The 25,829-nt window shown below is 38.6% G+C and overlaps 2 non-coding genes across 2 annotated transcripts; both read left to right on the forward strand.

Moving 5' to 3' along the window:
• Positions 1–1,889: 1,889 nt before the first annotated feature.
• On the forward strand, positions 1,890–1,997 carry LOC112730924 (small nucleolar RNA R71). The gene has a single exon (XR_003166725.1). It is a non-coding gene; the product is annotated as a small nucleolar RNA R71 (small nucleolar RNA).
• A 13,181-nt stretch (positions 1,998–15,178) lies between these two features.
• On the forward strand, positions 15,179–15,286 carry LOC112730925 (small nucleolar RNA R71). The gene has a single exon (XR_003166726.1). It is a non-coding gene; the product is annotated as a small nucleolar RNA R71 (small nucleolar RNA).
• The last annotated feature ends 10,543 nt before the right edge of the window (positions 15,287–25,829 follow it).

Raw genomic sequence — 25,829 nt, forward strand, 5'->3', positions numbered from 1 at the left:
AGATGCTCCTCCAGGGTGTGATTTTTCTTCTGCTGTTTTTGATTCCGTTTTTGATTTTTTTGTTTGTTTTGTGACTCCACATGATCATGAACCTATAAAGACATATAACTAAGAAAAATATAGTTAGATAAATAAAAACTGGGTTGCCTCCCAACAAGCGCTTCTTTAATGTCAATAGCTTGACAGTGGGCTCTCATGGAGCCTCACAGATGTTCAGAGCATTGTTGAAACTCTCCAACATCAAACTTAGAGTTTGGATATGGGAGTTCAACACCAAACTTAGAGTTTGGTTGTGGCCTCCCAACACCAAACTTAGAGTTTGACTGTGGGGGCTCTGGTTGACTCTGCTTTGAGAGAAGCTTTTCATGCTTCCTCTCCATGGTTGCAGAGGGAGATCCTTGAGTTTTAAACACAAGGGAGTCCTCATTCCATTGAAGGACTATTTCACCTCTGTCAACATCAATCACAGCTCTTGCTGTGGCCAGGAAAGGTCTTCCTAGGATGATGGATTCATCCTCTTCCTTTCCAGTATCCAGGACTATGAAATCAGCAGGGATGTAAAGACCTTCAACCTTTACTACTACGTCCTCTACTTGTCCATATGCCTGTTTTCTTGAATTGTCTGCCATCTCTAGTGAGATTTTAGCAGCTTGCACCCCATAGATTCCCAGTTTCTCTATTACAGAGAGGGGCATGAGGTTTATTCCTGAACCAAGGTCACACAGAGCCTTAAAGATCATGGTGCCTATGGTACAAGGTATTATGAACTTTCCAGGATCCTGTCTCTTCTGAGGCAATGTCAGTTGATCCAGATCACTTAGTTCATTGATGAACAATGGAGGTTCAACTTCCCAAGTATCAATGCCAAATAATTTGGCATTCAGCTTCATGATTGCACCAAGAAACTTGGCAGTTTGCTCTTCAGTAACATCCTCGTTCTCTTCAGAAGAGGAATATTCATCAGAGCTCATGAAGGTCATAAGGAGGTTCAATGGAATCTCTATGGTCTCTAGATGAGCCTCAGAGTCCTTTGGTTCCTCAGAGGGAAGCTCCTTATTGATCACTGGACGTCCCAGGAGGCCTTCCTCCTTGGGATTCGCGTCCTCTCCTCTCCTCACAGGTTCGGCCATGGCGCTTATGTCAATGGCCTTGCATTCTCCTTTTGGGTTCTCTTCTGTATTGCTTGGGAGAATACTAGGAGGGATTTCAGTGATCCTTTTACTCAGCTGGCCCACTTGTGCTTCCAGATTTCTAATGGAAGACCTTGTTTCATTCATGAAACTTACAGTGGCCTTAGATAGATCAGAGACTAGATTTGCTAAATTAGAAGCATTTTGTTCAGAGTTCTCTGTCTGTTGCTGAGTTGATGGTGGAAAAGGCTTGCTATTGCTAAACCTGTTTCTTCCACCATTATTAAAGCCTTGTTGGGGCTTTTGATCCTTCCATGAGAAATTCGGATGATTTCTCCATGTTGAGTTATAGGTGTTTCCATAAGGTTCACCTAAGTAATTTACCTCTGCTATTGCAGGGTTCTCAGGATCATAGGCTTCTTCTTCAGAAGATGCCTCTTGAGTACTGTTGGATGCAGCTTGCATTCCATGCAGACTCTGAGAAATCATATTGACTTGCTGAGTCAATATTTTGTTCTGAGCCAATATGGCATTCAGAGTATCAACTTCAAGAACTCCCTTCTTCATAGGCGTCCCATTACTCACAGGATTCCTTTCAGAAGTGTACATGAACTGGTTATTAGCAACCATGTCAATGAGTTCTTGAGCTTCTGCAGGCGTTTTCTTTAGGTGAATGGATCCACCTGCAGAAGTATCCAGTGACATCTTTGATAGCTCAGATAGACCATCATAGAATATATCCAGGATGGTCCATTCTGAAAGCATGTCAGAAGGACACTTTTTGGTCAACTGTTTGTATCTTTCCCAAGCTTCATAGAGGGATTCACCTTCTTTCTGTCTGAAGGTTTGAACATCAGCTCTAAGCTTGCTCAGCTTTTGAGGAGGAAAGTACTTGGCTAAGAAAGCCGTGACCAGCTTATCCCAAGAGTTCAGGTTGTCTTTAGGTTGAGAATCCAACCATAATCTAGCTCTGTCTCTTACAGCAAAAGGGAAAAGCATGAGCCTGTAGACTTCAGGATCTACTCCATTAGTCTTAACAGTATCACATATCTGCAAGAATTCAGTTAAGAACTGAAAAGGATCTTCAGATGGAAGTCCATGAAACTTGCAGTTCTGCTGCATCAGAGAAACTAATTGAGGTTTCAGCTCAAAGTTGTTTGCTCCAATGGCAGGAATGGAGATGCTTCTTCCATGTAAATTGGAATTAGGTGCAGTAAAGTCACCAAGCATCTTCCTTACATTATTATTATTATTTTTGGCTGTCATCTCCTCTTCCTGTTCAAAAATTTCTGAAAGGTTATCTCTGGATTGTTGTATTTTAGCTTCTCTTAATTTTCTCTTCAGAGTCCTTTCAGGTTCTGGATCTGCTTCCACAAGAATGTTCTTATCCTTGCTCCTGCTCATATGACAAAGAAGAAGGCACAGAAAAATAATAATAATAATGGAGATCCTTTATACCACAGTATAGGGATTCCTGTGTGAGTGGAAGAAGAGGGGGAGACAAAGAATGTAATATAATGGAAGAAACACAACTGTGAGGATGGAAGAGAGGTGAGATGAGATGTTAGGATATGAATGAATAAATATAATGAGATGGGGGAGGGATAATTTTCGAAAATTATTTTGAAAAAGAGTTAGTAATTTTCGAAAATGGTTTTTGAAAAATGTTAGTAATTTTCAAAAATTTTTGAAATAAAAAATAAAAAATAAAAATAATTAGTTAATTAAAAAGGAATTTTTGAAAAAGAGGGAAGATATTTTCGAAAATGAGAGAGAGAGAGAGTTAGTTAGGTGGTTTTGAAAAAGTTAAGAAACAAACAAAAAGTTAATTAGTTAGTTGAAACAAATTTTGAAAAGATAAGAAGTTAGGAAGTTAGAAAAGATATTTGAAAAGATATTTTTGAAAAAGATAAGATAAGAAGATATTTTTGAAAAGATATGATTGAAGTTAGTTTTGAAAAAGATTTGATTTTTTTTTTAAAATCATAATTAATGACTTGATTCATAAGAAATCACAAGATATGATTCCAGAACTTAAAGTTTGAATCTTTCTTAACAAGCAAGTAACAAACTTCAAATTTTTGAATCAAAACATTAATTGTTTATGTTATTTTCGAAAATTTGGTATGAAAATAAGAAAAATATTTTTGAAAAATATTTTTTTGAATTTTCGAAAATAACTAAGAATTTTGAAAAAGATTTGATCTTTTGAAAAAGATAAGATTTTCAAATTGAAAATTTGATTTGACTTATGAGAAACAATTTAATTTTAAAAATTTTTGATAAAGTCAATCCAAATTTTTGAATTTGATGAGAGAAAAAGGGAAAGATATTTTTTTTGATTTTTGAAATTTTTTTGAAAAACATGAAAATTATGCAATGCATGAAATTTTTAGATCAAAACAATGAATGCATGCAAGAATGCTATGAATGTCAAGATGAACACCAAGAACACTATGAATGTCAAGATGAACATCATAGACACAATTTTGAAAAATTTTTAATGCAAAGAAAACATGCAAGACACCAAACTTAGAATTCTTTAATGCTTACGCACTAAGAATTCAAGAATGCATATGATAAACACCATACAACACAAAACAAAAAATCATCAAGATCAAACAAGAAGACTTACCAAGAACAACTTGAAGATCATGAAGAACACTATGAATGCATGAAATTTTCGAAAAAAAATGCAAGATGCATATGCAAGTGACACCAAACTTATGATATGACTCAAGACTCAAACAAGAAACACAAAAATATTTTTGATTTTTATGATTTTCTAATTTTTTTGGATTTTTATTTTATATTTTTCGAAAAATTATTTTGAAAAAGAAAATAAGGATTCCAAAATTTTTAATATGAATTCCAGGAATCTTATGCTCTAAAGCTCCAATCAAAGGGTCAGGCATGGCTTAATAGCCAGCCAAGCTTTAGTATGTAACTCAGACATGACACGCCTGACATACTCATTCCCAAAGGAATTAGACATGGCTTTACAGCCAGCCAGGCTTCAACATGCTCCATGAAACACTAGAATTCATTCTTAAAAATTCTGAAAGGAAAATATATTTTTGAAAAAATTTTTATTTTAAAACCCTCTCTTTTTTATTTTTTTTTTTGAAAACAGATGAAAAAAAAATTTTTTTTTTGAAATATTTTTGAAAAATTTTTTGAAAAGAAAACGAAAAGAATGTTACCCAATCTGAGCAAAAAGATGAACCGTCAGTTGTCCAAACTCGAACAATCCCCGGCAACGGCGCCAAAAACTTGGTGCACAAAATTGTGATGTCCAGGCTCAAATAATACCTGGCACGTGAGCTACTTGGTATGCGTAATCGTGATTACACATTCATAATTTGTCACAACTTCGATACAACTAACCAGCAAGTGCACTGGGTCGTCCAAGTAATACCTTACGTGAGTAAGGGTCGAATCCCACGGAGATTGTTGGTATGAAGCAAGCTATGGTCACCTTGTAAATCTCAGTCAGGCAGATATAAAGTGATAATGGTGTTTTCGAATAATAAATAATAGAATAGGGATAGAGGTACTTATGTAAATCATTGGTAGGAATTTCAGATAAGCGAATGGAGATGCTTTTCGTTCCTCTGAACCTCTGCTTTCCTGCTATCTTCATCCAATCAGTCTTACTCCTTTCCATGGCTGGCTTTATGTGATACATCACCACTGTCAATGGCTACTTTCGGTCATCTCTCGGGAAAATGATCCAATGCCCTGTCACGGCACGGCTAATCGTCTGGAGGCATCACCCTTGCCAATGGCTTCATCTTATCCTCTCAGTGAATAATATGCTCACGCACCCTGTCACGGCACGGCTATTCATCTGTCGGTTCTCGATCATGCTGGAATAGGATTTACTATCCTTTTGCGTCTGTCACTAACGCCCTGCAATCACGAGTTAGGAGCTCGTCACAGTCATTCAATCATTGAATCCTACTCGGAATACCACAGACAAGGTTTAGACTTTCCGGATTCTCTTGAATGCCGCCATCATTCTAGCTTACGCCACGAAGATTCTGGTTAGGAGATCTAAGAGATACTCATTCTAGCTTAATTCATGTAGAACAGAAGTGTTTGTCAGGCACGCGTTCATAAGGGAGAAGGATGATGAGCGTCACACATAATCATCACCTTCATCACGTTCTTGGGTGTGAATGGATATCTTAGAAGCGAAATAAGAAGAATTGAATAGAAAACAGTAGTACTTTGCATTAATCTTTGAGGAACAGCAGAGCTCCACACCTTAATCTATGGAGTGTAGAAACTCTACCGTTGAAAATACATAAGTGATAGGTCCAGGCATGGCCGAGATGGCCAGCCCCCAAAGTCTAAGAACAATGCGTTCAAAGATGATCCTAAGATCCTAAGATGATCAAAAGATGTCTAATACAATAGTAAGAGGTCCTATTTATAATAAACTAGCTACTAGGGTTTACATGAGTAAGTAATTGATGCATAAATCCACTTCCGGGGCCCACTTGGTGTGTGTTTGGGCTGAGCTTGAGTGTGGCACGTGTAGAGGTCCTCCTTGGAGTTGAACGCCAGTTTTAGTGCCAGTTTGGGCGTTCAACTCTGGTTTTGGCTCCTTTTCTAGCGCTGGACGCTAGAATTGGGTAGAAAGCTGGCGTTGAACGCCAGTTTAAGTCGTCTATTCTTGGCCAAAGTATAGACTATTATATATTTCTGGAAAGCCCTGGATGTCTACTTTCCAACGCAATTGAAAGCGCGCCATTTCGAGTTCTGCAGCTCCAGAAAATTAACTTTGAGTGCAGGGAGGTCAGAATCCAACAGCATCAGCAGTCCTTCTTCAACCTCTGAATCTGATTTCTGCTCAAGTCCCTCAATTTCAGCCAGAAAATACCTGAAATCACAGAAAAACACACAAACTCATAGTAAAGTCCAGAAATGTGAATTTAACATAAAAACTAATGAAAACATCCCTAAAAGTATCTAGATCCTACTAAAAACAATGCCAAAAAGCGTATAAATTATCCGCTCATCAGTGTTTCATCATTTTCTCTATCAAGGTCTCTAAGTTGGTGAGTCTTTGAGGTTCAGGTGGTGCTTGTGGTGGGTTGTGAGATGTGGGTGGTGGGTGGTAGACATTTTGGTTGGTGGAATGGTTGTTGGGTTGGTACTGGTTGAGATTAGGGTAGTTGTTTTGAGGTTTTCTGTATGTGTTTTGGTTAGTCTGCTGCTGGTTGTAGTTTTGGTTGTTTCTTGGGTTGTTCTGGTTTGAGTTCCTCTGCCATGGTTGTTGGTTTTGGTTGTGAGTGTCTCCCCATCTGAGGTTGGGGTGATTTTTCCATGAGGGATTGTAGGTATCACCATAGAATTCATTTGGACTTGAATGCATGTATTGGACTTGTTCCTGCTGTTGCTCCTCTTGGATTTCTTCATTTTGCCCCCATGTGGCTGATGGTTGGCTGGTGTTAACTGCTGCAACTTGGAGGCCATCAATCCTCTTGGTCATTTGCTCAAATTGTTGTTGAATTTGCTGCTGCATTAATTTGTTTTGAGCCAGGATTGAATCCACTCCTTCTAGCTCCATTACTCCTCTCCTTTGTGATGGTTGGCGGCCTCTTTGATGAGCAAAGAAATATTGGTTGTTGGCCACCATATCAATGAGTTCTTGAGCCTCCTCTACAGTTTTCATGAGTTGCAAGGAACCTCCAGCTGAATGATCCAAAGCTTCCTGGGATTTCAGTGTTAAGCCTTCATAGAAGTTCTGCAGCTTCTCCCACTCATTAAACATGGCAGGGGGACATTTCCTGATTAGAGCCTTGTACCTCTCCCATGCCTCATAGATGGGTTCAGCCTCCATTTGTGTAAATGTTTGTACCTCAGCCTTCAACCTTATAATTCTCTGAGGTGGGTAAAACTTGGCAAGAAACTTGGTTACCAAATCATCCCCGTTGTTGATGCTGTCCCTTGGAAAAGATTCCAACCATTGAGTGGCCTTGTCCCTGAGAGAAAATGGGAATAGCATCAGCTTGTAACTGTCAGGAGGCACACTATTAGTTTTGACAGTGTTGCATATCCTCAAGAAAGTGGATAAGTGTTGGTGCGGGTCTTCAAGTGGTCCTCCACCAAAAGAGCAATTGTTCTGAACCAAAGTGATGAGTTGTGGCTTGAGTTCAAAATTGTTAGCATTGACATTTGGAGCTAAGATGCTGCTTCCACAATGTCTAGGATTTGCAAAGGTGTAGGAGGCCAAAACTCTCCTCTGGGGTGGGTTGTCATTATTGTTGTCTGCTCCACCTGGTGGATTGGTTGAATGTTCCTCCATCTCTTGAAATTCCTCGTCTGATTCCTCTTCTCCAACAATATTCTTCCCTCTTTCAGCTCTTCTTAACCTCCTGAGAGTTCTTTCGTCTTGTTCATGAAAATTGGGTGTGGTTCTTCTTGTGCCTGACATACAAGCAGAGCATGAGAAATGCACAAAACCAGTGACACTTCAATCTACTGCAAGATTGAAGTGTTAGTTAGTTTAAGCAAAAAATCAAACAGTTAGTGGGTTAATCAAAATTAAAGAAAAAGTGCTTGATCTAGATTACCACCTCACTTAATCATTGTCAATCTAATCAATCCCCGGCAACGGCGCCAAAAACTTGATGAGTATTTCGGTGGAAAAATGAATTTCTCCCAAAACACACAAATCTAACCGGCAAGTGTACCGGGTCGCATCAAGTAATAAAAACTCACGGGAGTGAGGTCGATCCCACAGGGATTGAAGGATTGAGCAATTTTAGCTTAGTGGTTAATTTAGTCAAGCGAATCAAGATTTGGTTGAGTGTTTTGTGATTTTCAGAAATTAAATTGCATGGAATTAAAGAGAACAGGAAATAAATTGCTGAATCTTAAAGAACAAGAAATTAAATGGCAGAAACTTAGAATGCAAGAAATATAAATTGCGGAATCTTAAAGTGCAAGAAATGTAAATGACTTGAATTGTAAAGGGGATTGGGACTTGGATTTGCAGAAATAAAACAAGGAAAAGTAAATTTGCATCAAGCAGAGAAGTAGAAGAGGGTTTGGGTTAAATCGGATCTTGAAGCAGAAAAGTAAATGAACATGAAAACAGTAAACAGAGAATTAGAAATTGAAAGTTCAGATCTCAGGACCCAGAGACTAGAAAACCGAGTCTAGATCTCAATGCCTTCCTATATCCAACAAGAACAATTGCAAGGGAATTGTAAATTGCAAGGAAAGTAGATGAAGAGCAATTAACAGAAATTAAATTCAATCAAGCAGTAAATAAAGCAGAGAGATCCAAGGATGAGATTGAAACAGAATTTCTTCAATTCTCCAACCCAAGATCCAAGACAATTGTAAATGAAATTGAAAGCAATAAAACTAAGAGGAAGAGAAGTGAATTCTCCTTCCCCAAGACTAAGAAATTAAAGATCACTCAATATCCAAAACTCTCCGAAAACTATTATGAAAATTCAAAGGGAAAGCTCCCTGAAGAACTTGAATTCTATCCTATTTATACACTTTCTTCAAATGATCTTCAAGCCTTGAGTTGGGCCTTTGCTCTTGGTGGAATTGGGTTGAAAGAGGCCTTGGTTGATTGCTCTTGGAGTTTGGAGAAGAACCAAAGTAAACCAAATGAACCGGGTTGGAGTTTTGCAAAAGTTGGAGTAAAAGTTGGAGCAAAAGTTAGGGTCTAACTTTTGGTCCAACTTTTCATATCAGCCCCCATATTTTGCTGATACCCACGTTGGTGCAAAAGTTAGGGATCTAACTTTTGCTCCAACGTTGGCCTTCCTTGGTGCACTTATGGCGCCAACGTTAGCCCAAAAGTTAGGGGCTAACGTTGGCGCAAACTTTTGCTCCTTCCCTTGTATTTTTCATGTGCCAACATTAGCCCAAAAGTTAGGGGCTAACGTTGGCGCAAACGTTTGGTGGCCAAGGAGGTTTTTCTTATGCCAACGTTAGCCACCAAGTTAGGGGCTAACGTTGGCGCAAACTTTTGGGTGCCCAGGGGTGATTTTCATGTGCCAACGTTAGCCTAAAAGTTAGGGGCTAATGTTGGCGCAAACTTTTGGTACCCAGGGAGTGATTTTCAAGTTCCAACGTTAGCCCAAAAGTTAGGGGCTAACGTTGGGGCTAACTTTTCACCCAAAAGTTTGTGCAAAAGTTTGAGGCTAACTTTAGGTCCAGCTTTTTGCTTCCTGGTTCAATTTCACTTATTCCATTGTCCTCTCTTTACTCCTAGCTATTCCTTCTTGCTTCAACCTTTCTCCAAGCTTTCTTCACCTATCATTAATCAACCAAACACATCAAAGCTATGATTAAAATCATGAGATATTCATTCTTTCATAATATGTGACAATTATAGTATAAAACCTCATGAAATAGCATGAATTCATACATGGTTGATTAAATCAAAGGAAACATGAAAATCTACCCAATTAGCTTGCTTATGGCTCAAGAAAGTGCATAATTCTAATGAAAACAAAAGAAAAAGGCTAGTGAAACTAGGCTAAGATGACTTGTCATCATTTATCTATGTTTGTGTCTTTATTACATGATCACTAGTGTCTTAGTGTCTATGTCTATAAGCTATGAATGTCCTATGAATCCATCACCTTTCTTAAAAGAAAAATGTTTTAATCACAAAAGAACAAGAAGTACATGATTTCGAATTCATCCTTGAAACTAGTTGGTGCACGAAATCGTGATCGTTCCTTCCTTGGTAACGGCACTAAAAACTAAATACGCACGTTCATGTTCTTAATTCTGTTTCACAACTTCGTACAACTAACCAGCAAGTGCACTGGGTCATCCAAGTAATAAACCTTACGTGAGTAAGGGTCGATCCCATGGAGATTGTTGGCTTGAAGCAAGCTATGGTCACCTTGTAAATCTCAGTCAGGCGGATTCAAATGGTTTGATGAATTGATAAGTAAAAGATAAATAAAATATAACTAGGATAGAGATACTTATGTAATTCATTGGTGAGAATTTCAGATAAGCATATGGAGATGCTTTCGTTCCTCCTGACCCTCTGCTTTCCTGCTGTCTTCATCCAATCATTCCTACTCCTTTCCATGGCAAGCTATATGTTGGGCATCACCGTTGTCAATGGCTACTTCCCGTCCTCTCAGTGAAAATGGTCTAAAGATGAAACTAAAGATCTAAATATAATAGTAAAAAGTCCTATTTATGCTAAACTAGTTACTAGGGTTTACAAAAATGAGTAAATGATGCAGAAATCCACTTCTGGGGCCCACTTGGTGTGTGCTTAGGCTGAGCATTGAGCTTTCCACGTGTAGAGGCTTCTCTTGGAGTTGAACGCCAGTTTGTAACCTGTTTCTGGCATTTAACTCCACTTTGTAACCTGTTTCTGGCGTTTAACTCCAGAATACAGCATGGAACTGGCGTTGAACGCCATTTTGCGTCATCTAAACTTGGGCAAAGTATGGACTATTATATATTGCTGGAAAGCCCTGGATGTCTACTTTCCAACGCAATTGAGAGCACGCCATTTGGAGTTCTGTAGCTCCAGAAATAGCTCCAGAAAATCACTTTGAGTGCAGGAAGGTCAGAATCCAGCAGCATCTGTAGTCCTTCTTCAACCTCTGAATCTGATTTTTGCTCAAGTCCCTCAATTTCAGCCAGAAAATGCCTGAAATTACAAAAAAACACACAGACTCATAGTAGAGTCTAGAAATGTAAATTTTATTTAAAAACTAATAAAAATATATTAAAACTAACTAAATTATACTGAAAACGATGTAAAAACAATGCCAAAAAGCGTATAAAATATCCGCTCATCACAACACCAAACTTAAATTGTTGCTTGTCCCCAAGCAACTGAAAATCAAATAGGATAAAAAGAAGAGAATATACTATAAATTCCAAAATATCAATGAAACTTAGCTCCAATCAGATGAGCGGGACTTGTAGCTTTTTGCCTCTTGAATAGTTTTGGCATCTCACTTTATCCATTGAAGTTCAGAATGATTGGCATCTATAGAAACTCAGAGTTCAGATAGTATTATTGATTCTCCTAGTTCAGTATGTTGATTCTTGAACACAGCTACTTTATGAGTCTTGGCCGTGGCCTTAAGCACTTTGTTTTCCAATATTACCACCGGATACATAAATGCCACAGACACATAACTGGGTGAACCTTTTCAGATTGTGACTCAGCTTTGCTAAAGTCCCCAATTAGAGGTGTCTAGGGTTCTTAAGCACACTCTTCTTTTGCTTTGGATCTCGACTTTAACCGCTCAGTCTCAAGTTTTCACATGACACCTTCACGCCACAAGCACATGGTTAGGGACAGCTTGGTTTAGCCGCTTAGACCAGGATTTTATTCCTTTAGGCCCTCCTATCCACTGATGCTCAAAGCCTTGGATCCTTTTTATTTACCCTTGCCTTTTGGTTTTAAGGGCTATTGGCTTTTTGCTCTTGCCTTTTGGTTTAAAGAGCTTTTGGCTTTTTCTGCTTGCTTTTTCTTTTTCTTTTTTTTCGCTATTTTTCTCTCTCTCTTTTTTTTTCGCAAGCTTTTGTATTCACTGCTTTTCTTGCTTCAAGAATCATTTTTATGATTTTTCAGATTATCAAATAACATTTTTCCTTTTTCCTTATTCTTCAAGAGCCAACATATTTAACATTCAGAAACCACAATATCAAAAGACATATGCATTGTTCAAGCATTCATTCAAAAAACAAAAAATATTGTCACCACATCAAAATAATTAAACTAGTTTCAAGGATGAATTCGAAACCCTGTACTTCTTGTTCTTTTGTAATTAAAACATTTTTTATTTAAGAGAGGTGATGGATTCATAGGACATTCATAACTTTAAGGCATAGACACTTAAATACTAATGATCATGTAATAAAGACAAAAACATCAATAAAACATAAGGCTCAAAAATCGAAAACAGAAAACAAATAGACAAGGAGATTAAAGAATGAGTCCACCTTAGGGAGGGTGGCGTCTTCCTCTTCTTGAAGGACCAATGGTGCTTTTGAGCTCCTCTATGTCTCTTTCTTGTCTTTGTTGCTCCTCCCTCATAGCTCTTTGATCTTCTCTAATTTCATAGAGGATGATGGAATGCTCTTGGTGCTCCACCCTTAGTTGTCCCATATTGGAACTTAATTCTCCTAGGGAGGTGTTGATTTGCTCCCAATAGTTTTGTGGAGAAAAGTGCATCCCTTGAGGCATCTCAGGGATTTCATGGTGGGGGATTTCCTCATGCTCTTGTTGAGGTCCATGATCTCTTGTTTGCTCCATCCTTTTCTTAGTGATGGGCTTGTCCTCTTCAATGAGGATGTCTCTGGCCTTAGGTGCTATAAATGGTTTTGGAAAAAAAAGCAATGCTTTTACGACACCAAACTTAGTGATGTCCTTGAGCTCTTCTATGTCTCTTCCTTGTCTTTGCTGCTCCTCCTTCATTGCTTTTAGATCTTCTCTGATTTCATGAAGGATGATGGAGTGCTCTTGATGTTCCACCCTTAGTTGCTTCCAATAATTGTGTGGAAGAAAATGTATCCCCTGAGGTATCTCAGGGATCTCTTGATTTGTAGTCAAATGTTCTACCACTGAGCTATAGACCCTTGATGGAAGCTTTTGTCTTCCCTTTCCTCTTTCTAGAGGCTTCTCTGGCCTTAGGTGCCATCAATGGTTATGGAAAAAACAAAAAAGCTATGCTTTTTACCACACCAAACTTAGAATGTTGCTCGCCCTCGAGCAAAAGAAGAAGGAATAGAAGAAGAAGAAGATATGGAGGAGATGGAGGGATGTGTGTATGGATGTGAGTGGTGGATGGAAAACAGAAGGGATGGTCATGAATGGAGAGATAGAGGGTGAGGTGGGTGGGGATCCTGTGAGATTCACAGATCCTGAGATGATCCTGTGGGGTTCACAGATCTTGAGGTGTCAAGGCATTTACATCCCTGCACCAATTTAGGCATGCAAAATGCCCTTGCACACAACTCTGGGCATTCAGCGCCAGGTTGGTGCCCATTTTGGGCGTTCAACGCCCATTTGTTGCCATTTCTGGCGTTGAACGCCAGAACCATGCTTGTTCTGGGCGTTCAGCGCCAGGTTGTTGCCCATTTTGGGCGTTCAGCGCCAGAACCATGCTCTGTTCTGGCGTTTGAACGCCAGACAGATGCTCCTCCAGGGTGTGATTTTTCTTCTGCTGTTTTTGATTCCGTTTTTGATTTTTTTGTTTGTTTTGTGACTCCACATGATCATGAACCTATAAAGACATATAACTAAGAAAAATATAGTTAGATAAATAAAAACTGGGTTGCCTCCCAACAAGCGCTTCTTTAATGTCAATAGCTTGACAGTGGGCTCTCATGGAGCCTCACAGATGTTCAGAGCATTGTTGAAACTCTCCAACATCAAACTTAGAGTTTGGATATGGGAGTTCAACACCAAACTTAGAGTTTGGTTGTGGCCTCCCAACACCAAACTTAGAGTTTGACTGTGGGGGCTCTGGTTGACTCTGCTTTGAGAGAAGCTTTTCATGCTTCCTCTCCATGGTTGCAGAGGGAGATCCTTGAGTTTTAAACACAAGGGAGTCCTCATTCCATTGAAGGACTATTTCACCTCTGTCAACATCAATCACAGCTCTTGCTGTGGCCAGGAAAGGTCTTCCTAGGATGATGGATTCATCCTCTTCCTTTCCAGTATCCAGGACTATGAAATCAGCAGGGATGTAAAGACCTTCAACCTTTACTACTACGTCCTCTACTTGTCCATATGCCTGTTTTCTTGAATTGTCTGCCATCTCTAGTGAGATTTTAGCAGCTTGCACCCCATAGATTCCCAGTTTCTCTATTACAGAGAGGGGCATGAGGTTTATTCCTGAACCAAGGTCACACAGAGCCTTAAAGATCATGGTGCCTATGGTACAAGGTATTATGAACTTTCCAGGATCCTGTCTCTTCTGAGGCAATGTCAGTTGATCCAGATCACTTAGTTCATTGATGAACAATGGAGGTTCAACTTCCCAAGTATCAATGCCAAATAATTTGGCATTCAGCTTCATGATTGCACCAAGAAACTTGGCAGTTTGCTCTTCAGTAACATCCTCGTTCTCTTCAGAAGAGGAATATTCATCAGAGCTCATGAAGGTCATAAGGAGGTTCAATGGAATCTCTATGGTCTCTAGATGAGCCTCAGAGTCCTTTGGTTCCTCAGAGGGAAGCTCCTTATTGATCACTGGACGTCCCAGGAGGCCTTCCTCCTTGGGATTCGCGTCCTCTCCTCTCCTCACAGGTTCGGCCATGGCGCTTATGTCAATGGCCTTGCATTCTCCTTTTGGGTTCTCTTCTGTATTGCTTGGGAGAATACTAGGAGGGATTTCAGTGATCCTTTTACTCAGCTGGCCCACTTGTGCTTCCAGATTTCTAATGGAAGACCTTGTTTCATTCATGAAACTTACAGTGGCCTTAGATAGATCAGAGACTAGATTTGCTAAATTAGAAGCATTTTGTTCAGAGTTCTCTGTCTGTTGCTGAGTTGATGGTGGAAAAGGCTTGCTATTGCTAAACCTGTTTCTTCCACCATTATTAAAGCCTTGTTGGGGCTTTTGATCCTTCCATGAGAAATTCGGATGATTTCTCCATGTTGAGTTATAGGTGTTTCCATAAGGTTCACCTAAGTAATTTACCTCTGCTATTGCAGGGTTCTCAGGATCATAGGCTTCTTCTTCAGAAGATGCCTCTTGAGTACTGTTGGATGCAGCTTGCATTCCATGCAGACTCTGAGAAATCATATTGACTTGCTGAGTCAATATTTTGTTCTGAGCCAATATGGCATTCAGAGTATCAACTTCAAGAACTCCCTTCTTCATAGGCGTCCCATTACTCACAGGATTCCTTTCAGAAGTGTACATGAACTGGTTATTAGCAACCATGTCAATGAGTTCTTGAGCTTCTGCAGGCGTTTTCTTTAGGTGAATGGATCCACCTGCAGAAGTATCCAGTGACATCTTTGATAGCTCAGATAGACCATCATAGAATATATCCAGGATGGTCCATTCTGAAAGCATGTCAGAAGGACACTTTTTGGTCAACTGTTTGTATCTTTCCCAAGCTTCATAGAGGGATTCACCTTCTTTCTGTCTGAAGGTTTGAACATCAGCTCTAAGCTTGCTCAGCTTTTGAGGAGGAAAGTACTTGGCTAAGAAAGCCGTGACCAGCTTATCCCAAGAGTTCAGGTTGTCTTTAGGTTGAGAATCCAACCATAATCTAGCTCTGTCTCTTACAGCAAAAGGGAAAAGCATGAGCCTGTAGACTTCAGGATCTACTCCATTAGTCTTAACAGTATCACATATCTGCAAGAATTCAGTTAAGAACTGAAAAGGATCTTCAGATGGAAGTCCATGAAACTTGCAGTTCTGCTGCATCAGAGAAACTAATTGAGGTTTCAGCTCAAAGTTGTTTGCTCCAATGGCAGGAATGGAGATGCTTCTTCCATGTAAATTGGAATTAGGTGCAGTAAAGTCACCAAGCATCTTCCTTACATTATTATTATTATTTTTGGCTGTCATCTCCTCTTCCTGTTCAAAAATTTCTGAAAGGTTATCTCTGGATTGTTGTATTTTAGCTTCTCTTAATTTTCTCTTCAGAGTCCTTTCAGGTTCTGGATCTGCTTCCACAAGAATGTTCTTATCCTTGCTCCTGCTCATATGACAAAGAAGAAGGCACAGAAAAATAATAATAATAATGGAGATCCTTTATACCACAGTATAGGGATTCCTGTGTGAGTGGAAGAAGAGGGGGAGACAAAGAATGTAATATAATGGAAGAAACACAACTGTGAGGATGGAAGAGAGGTGAGATGAGATGTTAGGATATGAATGAATAAATATAATGAGATGGGGGAGGGATAATTTTCGAAAATTATTTTGAAAAAGAGTTAGTAATTTTCGAAAATGGTTTTTGAAAAATGTTAGTAATTTTCAAAAATTTTTGAAATAAAAAATAAAAAATAAAAATAATTAGTTAATTAAAAAGGAATTTTTGAAAAAGAGGGAAGATATTTTCGAAAATGAGAGAGAGAGAGAGTTAGTTAGGTGGTTTTGAAAAAGTTAAGAAACAAACAAAAAGTTAATTAGTTAGTTGAAACAAATTTTGAAAAGATAAGAAGTTAGGAAGTTAGAAAAGATATTTGAAAAGATATTTTTGAAAAAGATAAGATAAGAAGATATTTTTGAAAAGATATGATTGAAGTTAGTTTTGAAAAAGATTTGATTTGTTTTTTAAAATCATAATTAATGACTTGATTCATAAGAAATCACAAGATATGATTCCAGAACTTAAAGTTTGAATCTTTCTTAACAAGCAAGTAACAAACTTCAAATTTTTGAATCAAAACATTAATTGTTTATGTTATTTTCGAAAATTTGGTATGAAAATAAGAAAAATATTTTTGAAAAATATTTTTTTGAATTTTCGAAAATAACTAAGAATTTTGAAAAAGATTTGATCTTTTGAAAAAGATAAGATTTTCAAATTGAAAATTTGATTTGACTTATGAGAAACAATTTAATTTTAAAAATTTTTGATAAAGTCAATCCAAATTTTTGAATTTGATGAGAGAAAAAGGGAAAGATATTTTTTTTGATTTTTGAAATTTTTTTGAAAAACATGAAAATTATGCAATGCATGAAATTTTTAGATCAAAACAATGAATGCATGCAAGAATGCTATGAATGTCAAGATGAACACCAAGAACACTATGAATGTCAAGATGAACATCATAGACACAATTTTGAAAAATTTTTAATGCAAAGAAAACATGCAAGACACCAAACTTAGAATTCTTTAATGCTTACGCACTAAGAATTCAAGAATGCATATGATAAACACCATACAACACAAAACAAAAAATCATCAAGATCAAACAAGAAGACTTACCAAGAACAACTTGAAGATCATGAAGAACACTATGAATGCATGAAATTTTCGAAAAAAAATGCAAGATGCATATGCAAGTGACACCAAACTTATGATATGACTCAAGACTCAAACAAGAAACACAAAAATATTTTTGATTTTTATGATTTTCTAATTTTTTTGGATTTTTATTTTATATTTTTCGAAAAATTATTTTGAAAAAGAAAATAAGGATTCCAAAATTTTTAATATGAATTCCAGGAATCTTATGCTCTAAAGCTCCAATCAAAGGGTCAGGCATGGCTTAATAGCCAGCCAAGCTTTAGTATGTAACTCAGACATGACACGCCTGACATACTCATTCCCAAAGGAATTAGACATGGCTTTACAGCCAGCCAGGCTTCAACATGCTCCATGAAACACTAGAATTCATTCTTAAAAATTCTGAAAGGAAAATATATTTTTGAAAAAATTTTTATTTTAAAACCCTCTCTTTTTTATTTTTTTTTTTGAAAACAGATGAAAAAAAAAATTTTTTTTTTGAAATATTTTTGAAAAATTTTTTGAAAAGAAAACGAAAAGAATGTTACCCAATCTGAGCAAAAAGATGAACCGTCAGTTGTCCAAACTCGAACAATCCCCGGCAACGGCGCCAAAAACTTGGTGCACAAAATTGTGATGTCCAGGCTCAAATAATACCTGGCACGTGAGCTACTTGGTATGCGTAATCGTGATTACACATTCATAATTTGTCACAACTTCGATACAACTAACCAGCAAGTGCACTGGGTCGTCCAAGTAATACCTTACGTGAGTAAGGGTCGAATCCCACGGAGATTGTTGGTATGAAGCAAGCTATGGTCACCTTGTAAATCTCAGTCAGGCAGATATAAAGTGATAATGGTGTTTTCGAATAATAAATAATAGAATAGGGATAGAGGTACTTATGTAAATCATTGGTAGGAATTTCAGATAAGCGAATGGAGATGCTTTTCGTTCCTCTGAACCTCTGCTTTCCTGCTATCTTCATCCAATCAGTCTTACTCCTTTCCATGGCTGGCTTTATGTGATACATCACCACTGTCAATGGCTACTTTCGGTCATCTCTCGGGAAAATGATCCAATGCCCTGTCACGGCACGGCTAATCGTCTGGAGGCATCACCCTTGCCAATGGCTTCATCTTATCCTCTCAGTGAATAATATGCTCACGCACCCTGTCACGGCACGGCTATTCATCTGTCGGTTCTCGATCATGCTGGAATAGGATTTACTATCCTTTTGCGTCTGTCACTAACGCCCTGCAATCACGAGTTAGGAGCTCGTCACAGTCATTCAATCATTGAATCCTACTCGGAATACCACAGACAAGGTTTAGACTTTCCGGATTCTCTTGAATGCCGCCATCATTCTAGCTTACGCCACGAAGATTCTGGTTAGGAGATCTAAGAGATACTCATTCTAGCTTAATTCATGTAGAACAGAAGTGTTTGTCAGGCACGCGTTCATAAGGGAGAAGGATGATGAGCGTCACACATAATCATCACCTTCATCACGTTCTTGGGTGTGAATGGATATCTTAGAAGCGAAATAAGAAGAATTGAATAGAAAACAGTAGTACTTTGCATTAATCTTTGAGGAACAGCAGAGCTCCACACCTTAATCTATGGAGTGTAGAAACTCTACCGTTGAAAATACATAAGTGATAGGTCCAGGCATGGCCGAGATGGCCAGCCCCCAAAGTCTAAGAACAATGCGTTCAAAGATGATCCTAAGATCCTAAGATGATCAAAAGATGTCTAATACAATAGTAAGAGGTCCTATTTATAATAAACTAGCTACTAGGGTTTACATGAGTAAGTAATTGATGCATAAATCCACTTCCGGGGCCCACTTGGTGTGTGTTTGGGCTGAGCTTGAGTGTGGCACGTGTAGAGGTCCTCCTTGGAGTTGAACGCCAGTTTTAGTGCCAGTTTGGGCGTTCAACTCTGGTTTTGGCTCCTTTTCTAGCGCTGGACGCTAGAATTGGGTAGAAAGCTGGCGTTGAACGCCAGTTTAAGTCGTCTATTCTTGGCCAAAGTATAGACTATTATATATTTCTGGAAAGCCCTGGATGTCTACTTTCCAACGCAATTGAAAGCGCGCCATTTCGAGTTCTGCAGCTCCAGAAAATTAACTTTGAGTGCAGGGAGGTCAGAATCCAACAGCATCAGCAGTCCTTCTTCAACCTCTGAATCTGATTTCTGCTCAAGTCCCTCAATTTCAGCCAGAAAATACCTGAAATCACAGAAAAACACACAAACTCATAGTAAAGTCCAGAAATGTGAATTTAACATAAAAACTAATGAAAACATCCCTAAAAGTATCTAGATCCTACTAAAAACAATGCCAAAAAGCGTATAAATTATCCGCTCATCAGTGTTTCATCATTTTCTCTATCAAGGTCTCTAAGTTGGTGAGTCTTTGAGGTTCAGGTGGTGCTTGTGGTGGGTTGTGAGATGTGGGTGGTGGGTGGTAGACATTTTGGTTGGTGGAATGGTTGTTGGGTTGGTACTGGTTGAGATTAGGGTAGTTGTTTTGAGGTTTTCTGTATGTGTTTTGGTTAGTCTGCTGCTGGTTGTAGTTTTGGTTGTTTCTTGGGTTGTTCTGGTTTGAGTTCCTCTGCCATGGTTGTTGGTTTTGGTTGTGAGTGTCTCCCCATCTGAGGTTGGGGTGATTTTTCCATGAGGGATTGTAGGTATCACCATAGAATTCATTTGGACTTGAATGCATGTATTGGACTTGTTCCTGCTGTTGCTCCTCTTGGATTTCTTCATTTTGCCCCCATGTGGCTGATGGTTGGCTGGTGTTAACTGCTGCAACTTGGAGGCCATCAATCCTCTTGGTCATTTGCTCAAATTGTTGTTGAATTTGCTGCTGCATTAATTTGTTTTGAGCCAGGATTGAATCCACTCCTTCTAGCTCCATTACTCCTCTCCTTTGTGATGGTTGGCGGCCTCTTTGATGAGCAAAGAAATATTGGTTGTTGGCCACCATATCAATGAGTTCTTGAGCCTCCTCTACAGTTTTCATGAGTTGCAAGGAACCTCCAGCTGAATGATCCAAAGCTTCCTGGGATTTCAGTGTTAAGCCTTCATAGAAGTTCTGCAGCTTCTCCCACTCATTAAACATGGCAGGGGGACATTTCCTGATTAGAGCCTTGTACCTCTCCCATGCCTCATAGATGGGTTCAGCCTCCATTTGTGTAAATGTTTGTACCTCAGCCTTCAACCTTATAATTCTCTGAGGTGGGTAAAACTTGGCAAGAAACTTGGTTACCAAATCATCCCCGTTGTTGATGCTGTCCCTTGGAAAAGATTCCAACCATTGAGTGGCCTTGTCCCTGAGAGAAAATGGGAATAGCATCAGCTTGTAACTGTCAGGAGGCACACTATTAGTTTTGACAGTGTTGCATATCCTCAAGAAAGTGGATAAGTGTTGGTGCGGGTCTTCAAGTGGTCCTCCACCAAAAGAGCAATTGTTCTGAACCAAAGTGATGAGTTGTGGCTTGAGTTCAAAATTGTTAGCATTGACATTTGGAGCTAAGATGCTGCTTCCACAATGTCTAGGATTTGCAAAGGTGTAGGAGGCCAAAACTCTCCTCTGGGGTGGGTTGTCATTATTGTTGTCTGCTCCACCTGGTGGATTGGTTGAATGTTCCTCCATCTCTTGAAATTCCTCGTCTGATTCCTCTTCTCCAACAATATTCTTCCCTCTTTCAGCTCTTCTTAACCTCCTGAGAGTTCTTTCGTCTTGTTCATGAAAATTGGGTGTGGTTCTTCTTGTGCCTGACATACAAGCAGAGCATGAGAAATGCACAAAACCAGTGACACTTCAATCTACTGCAAGATTGAAGTGTTAGTTAGTTTAAGCAAAAAATCAAACAGTTAGTGGGTTAATCAAAATTAAAGAAAAAGTGCTTGATCTAGATTACCACCTCACTTAATCATTGTCAATCTAATCAATCCCCGGCAACGGCGCCAAAAACTTGATGAGTATTTCGGTGGAAAAATGAATTTCTCCCAAAACACACAAATCTAACCGGCAAGTGTACCGGGTCGCATCAAGTAATAAAAACTCACGGGAGTGAGGTCGATCCCACAGGGATTGAAGGATTGAGCAATTTTAGCTTAGTGGTTAATTTAGTCAAGCGAATCAAGATTTGGTTGAGTGTTTTGTGATTTTCAGAAATTAAATTGCATGGAATTAAAGAGAACAGGAAATAAATTGCTGAATCTTAAAGAACAAGAAATTAAATGGCAGAAACTTAGAATGCAAGAAATATAAATTGCGGAATCTTAAAGTGCAAGAAATGTAAATGACTTGAATTGTAAAGGGGATTGGGACTTGGATTTGCAGAAATAAAACAAGGAAAAGTAAATTTGCATCAAGCAGAGAAGTAGAAGAGGGTTTGGGTTAAATCGGATCTTGAAGCAGAAAAGTAAATGAACATGAAAACAGTAAACAGAGAATTAGAAATTGAAAGTTCAGATCTCAGGACCCAGAGACTAGAAAACCGAGTCTAGATCTCAATGCCTTCCTATATCCAACAAGAACAATTGCAAGGGAATTGTAAATTGCAAGGAAAGTAGATGAAGAGCAATTAACAGAAATTAAATTCAATCAAGCAGTAAATAAAGCAGAGAGATCCAAGGATGAGATTGAAACAGAATTTCTTCAATTCTCCAACCCAAGATCCAAGACAATTGTAAATGAAATTGAAAGCAATAAAACTAAGAGGAAGAGAAGTGAATTCTCCTTCCCCAAGACTAAGAAATTAAAGATCACTCAATATCCAAAACTCTCCGAAAACTATTATGAAAATTCAAAGGGAAAGCTCCCTGAAGAACTTGAATTCTATCCTATTTATACACTTTCTTCAAATGATCTTCAAGCCTTGAGTTGGGCCTTTGCTCTTGGTGGAATTGGGTTGAAAGAGGCCTTGGTTGATTGCTCTTGGAGTTTGGAGAAGAACCAAAGTAAACCAAATGAACCGGGTTGGAGTTTTGCAAAAGTTGGAGTAAAAGTTGGAGCAAAAGTTAGGGTCTAACTTTTGGTCCAACTTTTCATATCAGCCCCCATATTTTGCTGATACCCACGTTGGTGCAAAAGTTAGGGATCTAACTTTTGCTCCAACGTTGGCCTTCCTTGGTGCACTTATGGCGCCAACGTTAGCCCAAAAGTTAGGGGCTAACGTTGGCGCAAACTTTTGCTCCTTCCCTTGTATTTTTCATGTGCCAACATTAGCCCAAAAGTTAGGGGCTAACGTTGGCGCAAACGTTTGGTGGCCAAGGAGGTTTTTCTTATGCCAACGTTAGCCACCAAGTTAGGGGCTAACGTTGGCGCAAACTTTTGGGTGCCCAGGGGTGATTTTCATGTGCCAACGTTAGCCTAAAAGTTAGGGGCTAATGTTGGCGCAAACTTTTGGTACCCAGGGAGTGATTTTCAAGTTCCAACGTTAGCCCAAAAGTTAGGGGCTAACGTTGGGGCTAACTTTTCACCCAAAAGTTTGTGCAAAAGTTTGAGGCTAACTTTAGGTCCAGCTTTTTGCTTCCTGGTTCAATTTCACTTATTCCATTGTCCTCTCTTTACTCCTAGCTATTCCTTCTTGCTTCAACCTTTCTCCAAGCTTTCTTCACCTATCATTAATCAACCAAACACATCAAAGCTATGATTAAAATCATGAGATATTCATTCTTTCATAATATGTGACAATTATAGTATAAAACCTCATGAAATAGCATGAATTCATACATGGTTGATTAAATCAAAGGAAACATGAAAATCTACCCAATTAGCTTGCTTATGGCTCAAGAAAGTGCATAATTCTAATGAAAACAAAAGAAAAAGGCTAGTGAAACTAGGCTAAGATGACTTGTCATCATTTATCTATGTTTGTGTCTTTATTACATGATCACTAGTGTCTTAGTGTCTATGTCTATAAGCTATGAATGTCCTATGAATCCATCACCTTTCTTAAAAGAAAAATGTTTTAATCACAAAAGAACAAGAAGTACATGATTTCGAATTCATCCTTGAAACTAGTTGGTGCACGAAATCGTGATCGTTCCTTCCTTGGTAACGGCACTAAAAACTAAATACGCACGTTCATGTTCTTAATTCTGTTTCACAACTTCGTACAACTAACCAGCAAGTGCACTGGGTCATCCAAGTAATAAACCTTACGTGAGTAAGGGTCGATCCCATGGAGATTGTTGGCTTGAAGCAAGCTATGGTCACCTTGTAAATCTCAGTCAGGCGGATTCAAATGGTTTGATGAATTGATAAGTAAAAGATAAATAAAATATAACTAGGATAGAGATACTTATGTAATTCATTGGTGAGAATTTCAGATAAGCATATGGAGATGCTTTCGTTCCTCCTGACCCTCTGCTTTCCTGCTGTCTTCATCCAATCATTCCTACTCCTTTCCATGGCAAGCTATATGTTGGGCATCACCGTTGTCAATGGCTACTTCCCGTCCTCTCAGTGAAAATGGTCTAAAGATGAAACTAAAGATCTAAATATAATAGTAAAAAGTCCTATTTATGCTAAACTAGTTACTAGGGTTTACAAAAATGAGTAAATGATGCAGAAATCCACTTCTGGGGCCCACTTGGTGTGTGCTTAGGCTGAGCATTGAGCTTTCCACGTGTAGAGGCTTCTCTTGGAGTTGAACGCCAGTTTGTAACCTGTTTCTGGCATTTAACTCCACTTTGTAACCTGTTTCTGGCGTTTAACTCCAGAATACAGCATGGAACTGGCGTTGAACGCCATTTTGCGTCATCTAAACTTGGGCAAAGTATGGACTATTATATATTGCTGGAAAGCCCTGGATGTCTACTTTCCAACGCAATTGAGAGCACGCCATTTGGAGTTCTGTAGCTCCAGAAATAGCTCCAGAAAATCACTTTGAGTGCAGGAAGGTCAGAATCCAGCAGCATCTGTAGTCCTTCTTCAACCTCTGAATCTGATTTTTGCTCAAGTCCCTCAATTTCAGCCAGAAAATGCCTGAAATTACAAAAAAACACACAGACTCATAGTAGAGTCTAGAAATGTAAATTTTATTTAAAAACTAATAAAAATATATTAAAACTAACTAAATTATACTGAAAACGATGTAAAAACAATGCCAAAAAGCGTATAAAATATCCGCTCATCACAACACCAAACTTAAATTGTTGCTTGTCCCCAAGCAACTGAAAATCAAATAGGATAAAAAGAAGAGAATATACTATAAATTCCAAAATATCAATGAAACTTAGCTCCAATCAGATGAGCGGGACTTGTAGCTTTTTGCCTCTTGAATAGTTTTGGCATCTCACTTTATCCATTGAAGTTCAGAATGATTGGCATCTATAGAAACTCAGAGTTCAGATAGTATTATTGATTCTCCTAGTTCAGTATGTTGATTCTTGAACACAGCTACTTTATGAGTCTTGGCCGTGGCCTTAAGCACTTTGTTTTCCAATATTACCACCGGATACATAAATGCCACAGACACATAACTGGGTGAACCTTTTCAGATTGTGACTCAGCTTTGCTAAAGTCCCCAATTAGAGGTGTCTAGGGTTCTTAAGCACACTCTTCTTTTGCTTTGGATCTCGACTTTAACCGCTCAGTCTCAAGTTTTCACATGACACCTTCACGCCACAAGCACATGGTTAGGGACAGCTTGGTTTAGCCGCTTAGACCAGGATTTTATTCCTTTAGGCCCTCCTATCCACTGATGCTCAAAGCCTTGGATCCTTTTTATTTACCCTTGCCTTTTGGTTTTAAGGGCTATTGGCTTTTTGCTCTTGCCTTTTGGTTTAAAGAGCTTTTGGCTTTTTCTGCTTGCTTTTTCTTTTTCTTTTTTTTCGCTATTTTTCTCTCTCTCTTTTTTTTTTCGCAAGCTTTTGTATTCACTGCTTTTCTTGCTTCAAGAATCATTTTTATGATTTTTCAGATTATCAAATAACATTTTTCCTTTTTCCTTATTCTTCAAGAGCCAACATATTTAACATTCAGAAACCACAATATCAAAAGACATATGCATTGTTCAAGCATTCATTCAAAAAACAAAAAATATTGTCACCACATCAAAATAATTAAACTAGTTTCAAGGATGAATTCGAAACCCTGTACTTCTTGTTCTTTTGTAATTAAAACATTTTTTATTTAAGAGAGGTGATGGATTCATAGGACATTCATAACTTTAAGGCATAGACACTTAAATACTAATGATCATGTAATAAAGACAAAAACATCAATAAAACATAAGGCTCAAAAATCGAAAACAGAAAACAAATAGACAAGGAGATTAAAGAATGAGTCCACCTTAGGGAGGGTGGCGTCTTCCTCTTCTTGAAGGACCAATGGTGCTTTTGAGCTCCTCTATGTCTCTTTCTTGTCTTTGTTGCTCCTCCCTCATAGCTCTTTGATCTTCTCTAATTTCATAGAGGATGATGGAATGCTCTTGGTGCTCCACCCTTAGTTGTCCCATATTGGAACTTAATTCTCCTAGGGAGGTGTTGATTTGCTCCCAATAGTTTTGTGGAGAAAAGTGCATCCCTTGAGGCATCTCAGGGATTTCATGGTGGGGGATTTCCTCATGCTCTTGTTGAGGTCCATGATCTCTTGTTTGCTCCATCCTTTTCTTAGTGATGGGCTTGTCCTCTTCAATGAGGATGTCTCTGGCCTTAGGTGCTATAAATGGTTTTGGAAAAAAAAGCAATGCTTTTACGACACCAAACTTAGAAGGTTTGCTCGTTCTCGAA

The sequence above is a fragment of the Arachis hypogaea genome, chromosome 12 (genome assembly GCF_003086295.3).
Source record: "Arachis hypogaea cultivar Tifrunner chromosome 12, arahy.Tifrunner.gnm2.J5K5, whole genome shotgun sequence".
Taxonomy (NCBI): Eukaryota; Viridiplantae; Streptophyta; class Magnoliopsida; order Fabales; family Fabaceae; genus Arachis; species Arachis hypogaea.